This window comes from Chiloscyllium plagiosum, unplaced genomic scaffold (genome assembly GCF_037043375.1).
Source record: "Chiloscyllium plagiosum isolate Xiang-an unplaced genomic scaffold, Cpla_swu_hap1 HiC_scaffold_2, whole genome shotgun sequence".
NCBI classification, from domain to species: domain Eukaryota; kingdom Metazoa; phylum Chordata; class Chondrichthyes; order Orectolobiformes; family Hemiscylliidae; genus Chiloscyllium; species Chiloscyllium plagiosum.
Window position 1 is genome coordinate 12,571,588 of NW_028270140.1, and position 12,570 is coordinate 12,584,157.

The following is a 12,570-nucleotide window of genomic DNA, read 5'->3' on the forward strand; positions in this document are numbered from 1 at the left end:
CACATTATACTTAATCCCTATAGTCACGTTTTCTAGCCATGCCATCTCGACAAATCTTGGTGCAGGAGTTAATCTGCAGCAGAAAGTTTTCCGAGAGAAGCAAAACTTTTCTTTAATCAGAAAGTTTCTCAGACAGGCGGGGAGTACTCTCTCTGATTATATGCCAGAACGGATGGGTTTGTACTAGCTGCTTATAATAACAAAAGTCAACACTTCCAAAATGCGCAGGGCAGCTGGTGGTGGGTGTGTCAAATTTCAACCTTTGCAGGTAGTAATTAACTTCCTCGTGAGACTCTTCATATTTTAAGAGGTGAGCTGACAGGTAGTTCCACAGATGTCAGGTACTTGAATGGGCAAAGTGAAAGGAACTGCGAAACAGAATATCAGACCGATTTGTACTTCAGATTTCCTCAAGTAAGTGAAGGTTATGGATAAGACTTCACATTTGTCACAGTCCCTTTAATCTGTTCTGTGTTAAATTAACTCATGAGCGAGAAGGTCGAAACCCGGAGACTAACAGTTCTACGGTTCATAAGACTAGTTCTGCAAGCCATTCAGAAGAATTGATTGCATTAACCCAGAACCTCCCCCAACTGTTAAGACTTTTGATATAATTTGATATGCCTGCAGTTGTGGCACAAAACCGAAAGCCAATGTGACTCATGTATATTTTACAACGTTTACTGTGCAAACTGATCGCACCATGTTGGTTTATAACAACAGAATGACAGCCTAAAGTACAGTGTTACAATGACACCTATTTTTCTGTACTAGTTTGTCGCATTTCAGGGATCATTATTGAGAGTGCGTTTCTGCATTGCAGCATTTCTCAGTATAGTTTATAAATCTGCCATGTTAACCAAATCCCTCTATGGTTCACGATGGAGCATAGCGTGTTACAACTTGTGGATTCAATCGCATTCCTGCAACTTAATCCGCTGACTTTGTCTTCGACTAGCAATGGAAATAGTTTACTGCAGAGCTATATTTTAATGCCTGTGTTTGTTGCAGTCTAAAATATGAAAGGTTAATAAATAATAAAATTAAAAAGTCACTTAACAGTGCATCTCTAATACAATCAAATCTTTTGGATGGGGCATTAAACCCAGGCACCATTTCGATCATTAACTTAATGGCACTATGTCAAAGAATGCAGAAGCTCTGGCAACTTCCAGCTGACCAATATTTATCCCTCAACCAGCATTAAGTAAAAACAATTATGCAGGAATATATCTCAAAGCTGTTGTGGGATTAGGTCGCACATAATAGAAAAGATACAGAGGCTTTGGAGAGGGTGCAAAGAAGGTTTATCAGGATGCTGCCTGGACTGGAGGGCTTGCCTTATGAAGAAAGTTTGAATAAGCTTGGACCTTTCTCTCTGGAGAGAAGGAGGAAGAGAAGAGACCTGATCGAGGTGTACAAAATAATAAGAGGAATAGATATAGTCAATAGCCAGAGACTTTTTCCCAGGCGGGATTGACTGGTAACATGGAGTCACAGTTTGAAGATATTAGGAGGAAGGTATAAAGGAAACATCAGAGGTAGGTTTTTTTACCCAGAGAGTTGTGAATGCATGGAATGCGTTGCCTGCTGTGGTGGTGGAAGCAGAGTCATTGGGGAGATTTAAACGACTGCTGGACATGCACATGGATAGCAGTGAGTTGAGGGGTGTGTAGGTTAAGTTACTATATTCGACATTAAGATGAAATCTCGGCACAACATCGTGGGCCAAAGGGCCTGTTGTGTGCTCTACTTTTCTATGTTCCATGTTCTATAATATATTTTTGCTTTCGTTCTCTGTTTCTTAAGTAATCCATGTTCACAACCTCATCACAGTTTGGCTCCATTACAGTGACAAGCCACCAGCATGTCAGCTGTTGTTTGAGCCTTTGTTCATCTCTCCAGCTCTGAGTCTTTGTTGGTTTTGACCTATTCACTTCCTGTGTCTGATTTTGTGGGATCAGTTTTTGGACTAGATGGCTGGATCCTCAAAGTTACTTTTAAACTCACGGATTCAATCCCCCTGACTAAAGCTCAACACATGGTTTTTGGCTGGCAAAGAATAAATTCATGTGAATTTGAAGAAAGTGCTGCTTGGTCAGATTTTAAACTCTTTCAAGCAGAGAGTTGCAAATCATTTATGGAAGGAGACCTCAGCATTCAGAAGAATGTTAGGGATGCGTGGATTTGGAAAAGATCATATCTCAGCCCCAAAATTCGAGAAACAGATGACTGAATGCGTCACCTTTATGTCCCATTTTAATTAGTAAAATACTTAATCAAATTATTTGTTAGATGGCAATAACATAACTGTTGCTAATGAAGATAAATATGTCACTGCAAGTTGGTTGAATATTAAAGGGATAGCATCATGGATAATGGCTGATGCCCTGCAACAGGGATCCAAATTGTCAAAGAGTCAAAGCGGTAAAATTGGTCATAGTCATAGAGATGTACAGCATGGAAACAGACCCTTCGGTCCAACTTGTCCATGCTGATCAGATATCCCAACCCAATCTAGTCCCACCTGCCAGCACCTGGCCCATATCCCTCCAAACCCTTCCTATTCATATACCAATCCAAATGCCTCTTAAATGTTATAATTGTAGCAGCCTCCACCAGTTCCTCTGGCAGCTCATTCCATACACGTATCACCTTCTGAGTGAAAACGTTGCCCCTTAGGTCTCTTTTATATCTTTCCCCTCTCACCCTAAACCTATGCTGTATTGTTCTGGACTCCCCCATCTCAGGGCAAAGACTGTCTATTTATCCTATCCATGCCCCTCATGATTTTATAAGCCTCTATAAGGTCACCCCCAGCCTCTGACGCTCCAGGGAAAACAGCCCCAGCCTGTTCTACCTCTCCCCGTAGCTCAAATCCTCCAACCCTGGCAACATCCTTGTAAATCTTTTCTGAACCCTTTCAAGTTTCACAACATCCTTCTGATAGGAAGGAGACCAAACTTGCATGTAATATTCCAATAGTGGCCTAACTAATGTCCTGTACAGCCGCAACATGACCTCCCAACTCCAGTAGTCAATCAAGGGTAGTAGTGTGTAACACCAGACCATTTGACAAAAGGCATGATTTTCATGTCTGTGGACTGAAAAATTATGCCATTTTTCTCTCAAAGAAATATACCAGTTTGGGCTTTGAGTCTCTCTGACGCAGAGTTGCCAATCACCAGATATGCTTGGAAACGATTCCCAATCAGACAAGACAGCTACACTGAATGGAATTGTACGGGGGGCTCTGAGTGATGTGAGTTATGGTGAGATTTGTGGTAGAATTGCATGAGGTTTCCAGAGAGGCCTGCCTCATAGTCAATAGCATCTTGCACGATCTTTTATGTTTTTGACAAGTGGCATAGCAGGTTTCCCACTAAGCAGCTAATTCAATGGGATTATTGCTTGTTAAATGCCTTGTTCATGACCCAATTCATCTCACTAATATCCAGTTTTCTATTTTACCAAACTCGCTAAACAAGCTAGACATTGAGAAGCCTCAACATGAGATCACATTCAGTACCTGGTGACCTCAGCTCACCGGTGGAGTCAGAAAAATCTCCATGTTGAACACCTAACACAAACATCTCAGGGTACACTCCACAGGCACTGACCACATATATCCTACATCCACCAAAAATGGCATTTGAGATGTGTCAGCCTCGAAGAACCCCCTGCCATAGCTCTGATCCACGTACAGGACCCTTCCGTACTTCAGTAATGCAACTTGGTTGCACTGGCAACTATCAATATAATGCTGCAAGGACACTGTGCACAAAGGGACACACACACAGCTTATGGACTGGACTATCTGTGGGCTCCTCGCTCTCTGTCCTAGTGCTCACTTACTCTGTGCCCACCTGATTCCACAAACTGCCTTGCATAGCCTTACCATTGTGCACTGTATCCCCTGAGGCAGAGATACCAGGTTCATTCTTATTTTATTCATTAACAGACCAGCATTTATTGCCCATCCCTAACTGCCCAGAGAGCTATTAAGAGTCAACCACATTGCTGTGAGTCTGGAGTCACATGTAGGCCAGATCAGGTAAGGATGGCAGATTTCCTTCCCTAAAGGACGTTAGTGAACCGGATGGACAATTAATGGATTCTTAGTTATCATTAGACTCCAAATTCCAGATTTTAACTGATTTCAAATTCCATCATCTGCTTTGGTAGGATTCAAACCTGGGTCCTCAGAACATTACCTGGGTCTCTGGATTAACAATCCAGCAACAATATCACTAGACCTTTGTCTCCTCTTGATTACTTCTGTCTTGCCATGTCATTTAACACAGACCATATGAGCAGGAACTTTGTCAGAGTTGTCAGTAAGCTTCAGACAAGCCAGGGGAGATGGCTTTTGCTCAGGGGACCCTGGCTCAGTAATTCAAAGGCAGCCTCTGAAACCAGTCCAGAAATTTTGACAAGGTCAGTCAGACCTGGCCAGAGTCAGGACGCACTCCACATAAGAGGTGATGAGCTGCATGTGGGGAAACCTACCATCCATCGTGACTCTTTCTGCCCTATTGTGGGCTGCTTTCCTTCTAAGATCAGAGACAGGCAGATATTACTGGAGATGAAAGTGGGTGGCATAGTTGGTGCATTCGAGGAATGTACTGAGTGAGTAAATAGGCAGTGCTCAGGGCATGCAGGTCAGTGGTGTTGGGGGTTGGAGTGGTGCAGGTGACAACTAGTGAGGGAAGATGTTACAGGCAATTGTGAGAATTGTAATTGTAAGAGCATGCACCTTGGTAGGAGATTGGTAAGGTAACAGAGATAGAGTGAGTGAGACATATTGGAGACAAAAATCATAGCACTAATGCTGGTGAAGTGGAGAAAGACACTGATGGCTAAGACTGTGCTGATATGGTAGGCAATCTCAGACCTCTTTCCCACCACCTTGACCTCTTTCCACCTATCACATTTCCGACGCTCCTCCCCCAAGTCCCTCCTCCCTACCTTTTATCTTAGCCTGCTGGACAAACTTTCCCCATTCCTGAAGAAGGGCTTATGCCCGAAACGTCGATTCTCCTGTTCCCTGGATGCTGCCTGACCTGCTGCGCTTTTCCAGCAACACATTTCCAGCTCTGATCTCCAGCATCTGCAGACCTCACTTTCTCCTCAAATATTTCAACCTACTGAGAATCCTCTTACAAGGATGCCTTCCTTGAAGAAGCTCTCTTCCTCCCTCTACAAAGATTTCAGTGAGTCCCTCTCTCACTGCACCCCCCAGGTCATCTCCTCTGCACAGAAGCTCTTCAGCCTCATTTCCCCTCCCCCCACCCTGTCTCAGTCAAATCCATCAAATTCAGCACCGCCTTCCTAACCTGAGATCTTCTTCCCGACCTCTCCGCCCCCACCCCAGTCTGACCTATCACCCTCACCTTGACCTCTTTCCACCTATCACATTTCCGACGCCCCTCCCCCAAGTCCCTCCTCCCTACCTTTTATCTTAGCCTGCTGGACAAACTTTCCCCATTCCTGAAGAAGGGCTTATGCCCGAAACGTCGATTCTCCTGTTCCCTGGATGCTGCCTGACCTGCTGCGCTTTTCCAGCAACACATTTCCAGTTCCAATCTCAGACCAAGCTTGGACTACTGTCATGACCTCTACTGCTGATCCCAAAGGAAGCAGAAGTCTTGCCTATGCACCATTCCTTCCAGTAGGAACCGTAAGTTCTGTGCTTGCAATGTCGGATGCCAATTTTCCCTCTTTTTACCCATGTCCGGAACCAATGTCAGAAACTGTTCAGGGCACCTCCAGACTGGCAGTACTTGTCCAGGTGCACAATAGGCTTTTAGAGATGGCACAGGCACAGGGGGAGCTGGTAAATTCTGAGATATCCCAGCAGTGGCAAGTTATTCTGGGAATGGCATGTGGTAAGATGGGGCTGGAACTGAAGGTTGGGGATGCCATAGGTGGGTAGGTACTTCATGAGACACATCGGTAAGAAAGGACAAGAAAACTCATGAGACCACTGGTGAAAGCCCTTACAAAAAATTCAATGTAACTTGTGCTCAGCCAAAAATGCAAGATTCAGCCAATAGAAAGCAATGGTGCAATCCGTTTACTTGTTACAGATCTGCACGTTCTTGTACAAAGTTGGCATTCCTCCAGTCAGCGAGGATCTTACCATTCTCCTGGGGCAACAGTGCACTGAGCAAGCAATCGGAAGTTCTAACATCTCCTCATCCCATAGCATCAGATTGTGTCCAGATTCCAAAAGGAGGTAGAAGTGCCCATGTTTAAAGCTCAGTTTGCTGTGTCCAGTTAGGAAGGGTACAATAAGTAATCCACCTCTATGGGTGGAATTTAATGTCCCCCCACACGACAATTTGGGAGTTGGGGAGAATTTGAGTTAGGCTGGAGGGTACAGCCACTACTGTCTCCTGCCCCTGCTTCAATTACCCCCAGGGCACTGAGTCTTATGCACAGCTCATTCCTGAAGAAGGGCATGTGCCCGAAACGTCGAATCTTCTGTTCCCTGGATGCTGCCTGACCTGCTGTGCTGTTCCAGCAATAAAGTTTCAGCTTATGCACAGCCAGGCACACCACACCATCAACTGCCCAGCAGTGAGCAATTAATGCCATTTCAGGTTCTCCGTCCACTCTGTTTGGTAGCAGCTGCTGCCAAATATACAGCTCTGCCCATGCCTCTCGTACCCTTCCTCAAAATCTCGACCTTGCCCTCACTCTCTTATGGCCTGGATCTCTCTCTGACCTCCGCCTTAGCTGCTGAAGCTCTCTGCAATGAACAGCTCTGACCTCTGATTGGCACTGTGTATAGGATTTGTGCTGTCTGGTTCCTTGATCCCAGGGGAAGCCTGCCACTGGGCACTGTCATGCCCAACTGTCACATTGAACCGGGGCTCTTCCCTAAGGAGAGAGATGGGGATCTCTTAGTGGCCCTTAATTTCTGGCAACACCCTCCATCATCTATGCCTGTGTACCCAGTGTGAAATGGTTGCATAGAATCATTTCTAAAAAGGTTAACACAGTTGAGGAAAACTGTTGGTGACTTTTCAACTTTGTCCTGGGACATTTCAACTTTAAACCAGTGTTACAATCTCCACCCATAGCTTTCAAAAAGGTATTAGCATTTCCAGTGACTAACTGGAAGGATCACACAACATCATTTCAAGTTTTATGACTCTTATTGTCACACGCCACACCATTCTCAAACAATATATTCGTAGGCATTTTGATCTCTAAGCTACAGAAAATGTTCTCCAGCTTAACGTTTAAAACAACCAAAAATCCCTCATCATGGCTATACTTTACACTGACCCTTACATGAACCTTTCATTCAGTGCAAGTAGCCTATTCAAAGCAATTCTCAGCCCCCCAATAGCTTATTTCCTTTCTTCTTTTCCAGATGAATAACTTCTAATCCTGAAATGACAATTAAAGTGAAGTTTTATCTCGGCATTCCTTCCTCTTGCCAAAGTGAGCTGACTTTTACAGCTTCCTTCAAATCCTCACACACTGCCTTTGCTATAAGCATGAGTTCCTACCCGCATTTGCTGAGAGAACAAGAAACTGATTGTTGCTATCTCTTTGCTCTCGTTCCCTCTGTTACATTCTTGCAAACTGATTGTGTCTGACAGGTTCATGGGTATGTTGGGAGGATTCTATGATTCTCCTGGGGCAACAGTGCATTGAGCAAGCAATAGGAGGTTCTAACATCTTCACATCCCATGGCATCAGGTTGTGTCTAGGTTTCACCTGAAACAGCTTTCAATGACTATTCCTTTCTAACGTCCATCCCCATGACAATGTGTATCACATGTGCCTTGTATCTAGATAGAAGTTTAAATTAGCTGTTCTTCCTTAGAACCATTCAACTCAAATCTCAATTCAACCTTAGAATACCTGAAGTTTAATTTTGAGATGGTTCCATTTTAAGCTCAACTGTCGACAAGTGGAATTCAGAACAATTTGCATGAACCTTTCATGAATCAAGTTTACCTTAAATTAAACAGACCATTCCAAGAAATAACAATCTTATAAACTTTATATCAAAGTGCATAGAACTGGGGCTAGTTGTACTGACATGGATAAATAACTGATTGGCAAACAGGAAACAAAGAGTAGGTATAAAGGTGTCTTTTCCCCAGTGGCAGGTTATGGCTAATGGGATACTGCAGGGATCAGTGCATGGACCCCAGCTAATCACAATCCATATTAATGATTGAGATGAGGGAACTAAATGTAATAGCTCCCAGTTTGCGGGTGATACAAAGCTGAGTGAGAGAGTGAATTGTGAAGAGCAGACAGAGATCCTTCAGTGTGATTTGGACAAGCTGAGTGAGTGGGCAAACACATGGAGGATTAAGTATAATATGGATACATGTGAGATTATTTACTTTGGTAGCAAAAACAAAGGAAGATTATCGAAATGATGATAGAATGAGAAAGGGGGAGGTGCAATGAAACCTGGTGTCCTTGTCGACCAGTCTCTGAAAGTTAACATGTAGGAGCAGCAGACGGTGAAGAAGGCAAATGGTATGTTGCAAGAGGGTTCAAGTACAGGAGCAATAAGTTCTTGGAGTTTTCTGCTAGTCTCCCAGCTTTCCTACCTTAGTTATAATAATGAAGAAAATATAAATGTTCATTTTTGTTCAGGTTTTGCCAACATTACTTGATCAAATTCCTGTTGAAAGTTAGATAGCGAATGAACAGGCTACAAGACAGCAGCCCTGCTGAAATATGTGTTTTTAAATGTTGTGGCGTCTTTTTAAAGTTATTAGTCAGGTTCAAGTACAAAGAAATGAGCCCTTATCTATGGTACATACTTAGCTCAGGGTTCCTCATTGTTAATGCATGAGTTGGCATAACAACAAGGTATTGCTGGAGGTGACTTCAATAAGAACAGCTGTCTAAACACAACAGGTAGTGCCAGGAGACCGGGTGAGGTTTAACTGATTGGTCAAAACGTGGTGGTTCAAAGTTTAGGTTGCACTGTTTGTAGGTTACCAGCAACAAGGATGATCACAAAAAACCTTGAGTTAACCCTTGAATTGTTACAGGACGGTTAATGCAAGCAAACCCAGGGATCGATATATATTACAAACAGAAAGTGTTGGAAATGCTCAGCAGGTTAGGCAGCCTTTGCAAAGAGAAACAATTGGTGGAATTTCCACATTTTTGGTAAGTGTTCTGTCCAGTGACAAATGCCTGTTTTGTAATAGATCAGAGTACCTTTTCTCATGCAATCTTCCTCTCTGTGCCTCACTAATTATGGAATTGGGTTCTTGGCTGCCTTTCTCCGAGAATCATGTGGTTGTAAAGGTCACGTGGTCACCATGCTGGGACCTCCTGGTTTTCACCCCTCTGGTATCATATTTCAGATATTGGAATCTCTCTGATTGACATGTTAGGACTTAGTGTCATGAGTTCCTTGGGAATAGAGGGGAAAATTTGAATGTTGTACAAAAAAAGGCAAGCTGGAGATTTAATGTGATGTAAAAATGCATGAAAAAAGGAACAGGTGCTAAGATTCTGAAGTTGCCACTTCAAGCTTGTGGGGAAATCACAAAGTTTTTCTCAGCATCGAGACTGATATTTTTCATTCTTTCCCTAGCCGTCCTACCATTCCTTATGTCACACTAGGGAGGGAAAAATTCTGCTCAATGTTTCAGGATGATAGTCTTTCATCAAGTCAGACCTGAAGCAATGGGCTGTAATTAATGTAGCCTGTTGCTGCAGGATATATGGTGGCCCAGCCCACATAGCCATAGCAGAGGCCATTCATCAGTCTCCCAGCAGCGGGAGAGCCTCCCATTCTTGGCTGTTAAATAATGGGAATTGTACTTTTACTGTAGGTATCGCTACTGAGCATGTATAAAGGAAGCTATGTCATAGTGACATAGTCATAGAACTGGAGACTGGGCTTGAAGGGTTCCAAGTAGGATATCTCTCTTTCAATCCTCTGTATTTTGTTATGTTGAATATAGTCTGTTGCTGTTAAATTTACAAAGGCACAGATCTCACATTACCACAGGGTAGCAATAGTGACCAGATCCATGGAACTGGGTGGTAAGAACCTGAAGTGAAACCCAGTGTTGGTAAACTGCAAGGCCATCCCAGCGATTCAAACCCAGAGGTGGAGGAAATACCTAAAGAGAACCTCAGTGTTGGAAGAGGCCAGCAAGTAGTAGCCTTCAATGTGTATCCAGGCACTGAAGCACACAGTGGGAAAGCCAATGGAGAAGATTAATCTAGAGCAGAAGAAATCAAATTATGTGGTGAGCAGTACAGGAATACAGCAACCAATCCCACAATAAGTAAGGAATTACACAAATGAAAGTACTCAGAGATGGGGAAGAAATACTCACCCCCAAAGGAATAGCAACAGCAAGCATGTTAAGGAACAGGCTACAATCCAAGCCATGAAGAAATTCCACCAGGATGAACAGAACCTGGCCAGTTTTGTAGAGAGTTGTGAGAGCAAAGAGAGAGACTATGGTAACACTGCAACAGCAGCATATAAAAAAATAAATACAGACCATGCATCCAGCAGCAGCTCCACCATTGGGGAAGATAGGGTGACAGGATAAAGTATTCCTGGGAAACATGATTGGAGTTGTGACCAAAGTAATATTTTGACTTTCTTGATTATTCAGGCATTCAGGGATGTGTTTGGTATACATAGATTAAAGCAAATAGCAGAGAAACAAATCTTAACTTGGATACTGGAGAAGATGTCTTGATCCTTTCAGATGCTCTGTCATAGTTGAGGTCAGTAGTCCTCAGACCATCCTTCAAGATTTGTGGCTCAGATGTACAAAAATCAGACTAAGGGGACATGTCCATGCTACAGTGGAACAAGAGGTTCAGAGACCTTTTATTAATTCTCTATTAAGCAGAGTTGCTTGTTGCTTAAGACATTCTTCAGTTGGCAGACACTGAAGACGCCTTAGTTCCCTCAGTGAACAAGGGTGAGGAAGCACCTCCATTGCATTTAAACAGAAAATTGGGGGAGAAGTGAGAAAGAACCCAGAAGGCATTCCAGCAAGTGGTTTGTTATTTCAGAATTTCCCCTCACTGGAGATGGCAAAGAAGGTTTCAGGTAGGGGGTGGGGGATTTGGAATTAATACTTTGATGCCTTCATACTTTGTGCACAGGGCATTGAATCCCAGCTACTGTTATAGAGAAGGTAACCAGCAAGCAAATCATTCACATACTCAAATCTGAAATTCCAGACTTTGCTAGCCTTTTTGGACTCAGGGATATTCACAAACATACAAATACGGAACGACATTCAGATATTCACCCCTTCAAGCATGCTCCACCATTCAATAAGATCATTACAATTCTGATGTCAACCTCAACTCTACATTCTTGCATATCCTTGATAATCTTTCATTCACCATCCACCTATATCTTAAACATATTTAAAGATTCTGCACCCACTGAGTTTTGAGTAAGGAAATTCCAAAGATTCACAACCCTCAGGGAATTAATGTTTCCTTATTTCTGTTTGAAGTGGGCTCCCCCTTATTTCAAACAATAATCCTTACTTCTTGATTCTTCCACAAGAGAAAATATGCTTTCAGTATCTTACATAGAATCCCTACAGTGGGGAAACAGGCCATTCGGCCCAACGAATCCACACCAACCCTCTGAAGAGTAATCCACCCAGACCCATTTCCTGATGTTTACTCCTGACTAAAGCACCTAACACTGAATGCTATGGACAATTTAGCATGGGTAATTCACTTGACCTGCACATCTTTGGACTATGGGAGGAAACCAGAGCACCCAGAGGAAACCCACACAGACATAGGGAGAACATGCAAACTCCACACAGACAGTTGCCCGAGGCTGGAATCGAACCCGGGTCCCTGGTGCTGTGAGACCGCAGTGCTAACCACTGAGCCACCATGCCAACCCTGTGCATGTTTCAATTAAGTCACCTCTGACTCTTCGAAACCCCAGAGGATACAGATCTAGCCTACCTAGCCTTCCTCATGAGGCAATCTGCTCATTCCAGCTATTAGGAGAAAGTGAGGACAAAGTTTGTGCGAAGATTTGTAGCTCGGGTGCTCGTTGTTGTGGTTCTGTTCACTGAGCTGGAAGTTTTTGTTGCAAACGTGTCATCCACAAACTCCATCAACAAACACATCGACCTGGACCCAATATACCAACCACTACAGCGGACAGCTGAAACTGACAACCGGAAGCAGCAGGGACAGACCACTATAAACACCGGAGGAAACATCAAAGAAGCGCTTCGCAGGAGGCTCCCAAGCACTGATGATGTCGCCTAGCCAGGGGACGAAACGTTTGCAACAAAAACTTCCAGCTCAGCGAACAGAACCACAACAAAGTGGGACTGCAGGGCTTATGCCCGAAACGTCAATTCTCCTGTTCCTTTGATACTGCCTGACCTGCTACGCTTTTCCAGCAACACATTTTTAAGCTCCATTCCAGCTATTAGACTAGGAAACCTTCTCTGAACTGCTTCCAATATATCAACATTCTTCCATACGTACAATGACCAACATTGTATGCACCATTCCCACTAATTACATTTTCTACTTCCCACACAATTTCAA

General features: G+C 43.5%; 1 protein-coding gene across 2 annotated transcripts in view; it reads left to right on the forward strand.

Moving 5' to 3' along the window:
• Nucleotides 1–274: 274 nt before the first annotated feature.
• rassf6 (Ras association domain family member 6) overlaps nt 275–12,570 on the forward strand; it is a 72,396-nt gene continuing 60,100 nt past the window's right edge. Inside the window, exon 1 of one of the 2 annotated variants that reach the window (XM_043719296.2) lies at nt 275–414. The gene's annotated coding sequence lies outside the window, so the exon portion shown is untranslated. Of the gene's footprint in view, nt 415–9,018; nt 9,160–12,570 lie in introns of those variants that run through there. The other variant, XM_087994590.1, reaches the window with a different exon arrangement.